This window comes from Delphinus delphis, chromosome 3 (genome assembly GCF_949987515.2).
Source record: "Delphinus delphis chromosome 3, mDelDel1.2, whole genome shotgun sequence".
NCBI lineage: Eukaryota > Metazoa > Chordata > Mammalia > Artiodactyla > Delphinidae > Delphinus > Delphinus delphis.
In genome coordinates this window covers 107,524,204-107,528,662 of record NC_082685.1, presented here as the reverse complement: position 1 = coordinate 107,528,662, position 4,459 = coordinate 107,524,204, and the positions used below count along the sequence as shown (strand labels likewise).

At 39.2% G+C, this 4,459-nt stretch overlaps 1 non-coding gene across 1 annotated transcript; it reads left to right on the top strand.

The window, feature by feature from the left end:
* Window positions 1-3,523: 3,523 nt before the first annotated feature.
* LOC132423728 (U6 spliceosomal RNA) lies at window positions 3,524-3,630 on the top strand. The gene has a single exon (XR_009519050.1). It is a non-coding gene; the product is annotated as a U6 spliceosomal RNA (small nuclear RNA).
* Window positions 3,631-4,459: the final 829 nt, after the last annotated feature.

Below are 4,459 nucleotides of genomic sequence, written 5' to 3'. Positions count from 1 at the left end.
CTCTTTTAACCCTTCCATTTTTTTTGCTTTTCTATTTTTTAGCTTCAGACAACATATTTTTAAGTATCTAGGGATGTCTTTGGTCTCTGATTTTTCTTTTTCATTGCATCCTGTTTTGTTTTATGGATGCAGAATCTTCTCTGATTTCTCTATATTAATTAGAAATGTTTTGGGGTTTTTTTCTGAATTAACTCTATCTCCTCTAGGATCATGTTTTCCTGTTTGTTAATTTTGACCTTTCTCTTTTTTTGTTGCAGGGTTTTCTCATGTTCAGTGTCCCTTGTTTTTCATTTATAGTTAAACACGAGGCCACAGAAGAGTCAGTCTCTCTGGGGTGAGTGGGGCTAGTCAACTGGCCAGCTCTCACACCAGAGGACTCTAAAATGACAGAACAGAGGCATTTGCTCCAGTGCCCTTCCTGGCTGTCCTGGTTCTCCTTAGATTGTTCATTCAATACGATGAGAAAAGATCTTCCTCCTTTTTTCATTGGTGGGTTTGTTTGTTTAAGGAGTGTGTGCCTAGCTTCCAGGAGTGCTGTGTGCAGGGGAAGGGAAGGCTGCAGCAGGGTAGTCTATATTCTGTACTTCAATTCACTCCCTATTCAGTGCCCCCTGCTTCACCCCTACTCTCCACTGTCCCTGTGATTCTACGAGCCACATTCTCTAGTGCTGGGAGAGCTGATGAGTTTCCATCTGACCTGCAGCTCTCCCTCCCCTTTCAGCCTTCAGCCTCCTCTCTTCCACATCAACAAATCTCAGTCATCCTTGCCCTTCCAGGAAAGTATTGAAATGTCTGTTCCGATGATGATGGCTCCCTTCCCATTCTCTTCAATGTTGAGAGTTTATACTTTCACTATTAATGTTCAGACCCTGCAGTCTTCACTAACAGAATGTGCTAAATGTTGTGGTTTGGCTATTAAGACATTTTATGTCGGCCCTTTTTTCTCAAAATATACCTCTCTTCAGCCTTGCAGGACTGAAGATATTCCTTTCTGGTTCTTCCACCACAGTGTAATGAAACCAGAAGTTCTGGAGTGAGCCTTAGTTTTGGGTGTTTTTAGGAAGCTCTGAGTGACCAGAACATGCAGCTGGGGCTGGAAGGACTGCTCTTGCTGGAAGCACAGAGGAGGCAAGCTGTAGTCCATCTCAGTGCTGATAGGTGTCTCTGCGTGACCTATTTCAAATTTCCTGGTTTGGAAGACATTTTTGAAAGACTTACTTGATAATATCTTAAGTCATTAACTAAAGTTGAGAGAGTGCCGTATCAAGCTACTGAAGTGTTATCATCAAGTTCTGCTACTTGTCACGTGCAAGTAACTGTGTATGTAATAGTTATAGGATCAGGACGTTGCCGACTCCTACTTCTCTGTGGTGCAATGGGACAGAAACGCCTCCTGTGACGCACGTCCACTAGAATGCAGGTCTCTGTGGGCGCTCATGCAATAAAGTCATGTTATGTCACTTTTAAACTTCCCATAAGGAAAAGTATGTATTCCTAAGTTAAGCATCTATCCCAGTTCAATTAATCCTGCCAGTAAGTTACCAGTATGATAAGTGCCCCCCAGATACTATTAGAACTGTCCATTTTTAATGTGCAAGTTTATAAAACTTCTTGAAGCGTGATTGTGTCCCCTTGGCCAAAAAGCTCTGAGTTCCCTGCCCATGCCCCACTTTTACATTAAAGCTGCCACTCCTTGGAAGATACGTTTTCCCAATATGAAAGAATTTTGAAATTCTAGTGTGTATCACCTGATGAGTTTATTTAAAATACAAAATTCTGGGCCTTGAGCTCAGAAAAACTGATTCAGTAGATGTGGCCCAGGAATCTGCATTGAATAAATTGTGCAGGTTATTCAAATGCAGGAGATATTGAACCTTCCTTTAAGAATCACACTCTGAGGCATAGAGGAGAAAGAGGCAGATTAATGAACAAGCCAGTGTCTTTTGATAAATACTTGAAGAGGAAACAGAGCAGAGAAAATCAGTATGTAAAGGTCTCTAAAGGACCTGAGTCCCACTAGAGCTAAATAGATGGTAATTCTTCACATTATACATGTAAATGAACGAAAAAGATACGGAAATCATTATCAGGTTAATTTCATTTTTTAAAGAAAAACTCATTTACTTAAGTAAAGAACTTTTAGTTATCAAAATGCCAAACTTTGAAATGACAGTATTTTCATTCGCTTTGTGAAACCCTAATTCTACAGAATCATGCTTCTTCTGCATGCAGGATTGACGTGTGTCTCCCAAACACAGAAGACACACGACCTCAACCTGCCCTTTTAAAATAAATAGCAGTTTTCATACTTGTCTCTTCCTAAGAATATCTCTTAGTCTCTGAACCTCTATGTGTTTGCTCGTTGTGTCAGGGCAAACCTCAGACTCAAAGACAAAAGTGAACAGGTGAACATGTTGAAACTGGAGGCCTTTCTTTGCTGTCAACTATTTCACTCGGAGGAAAGATCACCAAAGGGGGCTAAATGGTTGAAGACAAGTATTCAGATGAAGTCAGTATTACATTCAGGCCGCTCTATTCTTTTTTTAAAGAACCTGAGCTATTTTTCACTATGTTATCATAAATGTAGGCAGGTAGAAACCTGCAGACTCAAACTGTGAGGGAAGTAAAAGTGACAGAAGTATTTGTTAGATACTTAAGTAGCTTGGCCCATCTTCCTCTAGTGTATATCCACCAGACAAGCAGTTATGATTGCTTTACAGATATTAAATTCTGCAGGAAAGTGACTCATTCTGATTGAAAAGCCTAGCATGATGGGGCCCAAAATAACCATGGCCAGATGCCAAGTGAAATTTCCCCTAAACATGACTGTCTTGCCCATTTCCACAATCCCAGACAAGGGTTGCTTCAAATCGATTCACCCCCCACCCCATCCCTCTACTGGTTAGAGCAAAAGTCCTTGACTTACCTTCCCAGTCCCCTAAATTGTCCCTTCTAGCCTGCATTTCTCATCTGGCTGTAAGTTTGTGGCCAGTATTTAGTGGCTGACCTGTGGACGGACTTAGCAAAGCTCAGATCTGCTCATCTTGCAGTTTTAAAGATATTTTGATTCCCAAAATGATTAGCTTCTTTTTATACATAGAAATGTCCTCAATTACTAGGCTTGTCACACAAGAGGGAGGAGAAAAGAGAGGAGGTAAAGGGAAAATAAAGGGGTCCCTGGAAGATGTCTGCTGTGAGCCAGCACTGGTTCTGCCTATGAACCCTTCACCCTCCTCCTTCAATAGGGTTTGGAAATTGGTACAAGTCTTTCCATTCTATTATTTACCTTGTGATTCATATTTTTTTTTAAAAAAGGATCAGTTTACCTATAACATATTGTGACCAAAAATAAAACTAAAATCAAGAGAAGTTTGCTAGTTGACTTATATTTTATAGGGTGATGAGAATATACTATGCCTTATGCCAAGTGAGTATCAGTGTATCAACCATCTTCATTAATTAAAACTGCATGTACTGATGGCCCATTCTGTGCCAGGCACTGAGTTGAAATAAAGGTCCCACTGTGCTCGCTTTGGCAGCACATATACTAAAATTGGAAGGAAACAAAGATGATTAGCATGGCCACTGTGCAAGAATGGCATACAAATTTGTGAAGCATTCCATATTAAAAAAAAAAAAAGCGGTCCCACTGATCATTACGTACATATCACCCAAACTTAAAAAAAAAAAATGCAGTCTTAATTTCTACATGCCACTTGAGTTTATTTATTTTAATTTTTATAAAAGTTTTTCATTTCTTGCCCTTTATTATCACTAAAGAATATTTTCAGTGTTTTCAAAATCTTCTATGATGGTTCATATGTCATCAGACTGTGGTTGGTACACACTGGGATGGAACTGCCATCCAGGGGCTTAGAGTCTGGTTGGCGAGAGAGATTAATCAAAATATGATGATCTAACGCAGTAACCATGTCTGTGATCCTAAGTTGAGATTTCACCTAATAAGTAATAACAATAATTATTTCCTCATTTTTTTCCTGGGTATTAATGGTCAACTTTAGAGAGATGCTGTATTAGTACAATAACACAAAACACTCAAAATATCTCCATTAGATTTTAATTTTTTTCTTTTAATTACAGTAGAACATAGGTTTAGCTTTCTTCATTTCACAATACTTTAAATTATAATACATCTAATGAATGAAAGCAGGTGGTTCTCCCTGGCTCTGTGATTGAGTTTTCTGGGCCCAGGAGTAGAAACAGGCTACCCTGTGCAGACAGCTGAGAGCACCACAGCAAGTGAAGCTGAGAAGAGGAATTGAGGAGATAATTAGGCCTATGAGAGTGAACCAAGTAGTGTCAAGTAAATAATTTAATTCTAGCCTTTTTTCATTAATATTTAAAAATTAGACGAAAGGGGAGTTTTGGCTGTCTCCTTCTAGTACCCATAAATTACATGTGTAGCATTAAAAATGTCTATTGCTGGTCTAGGCTTTTA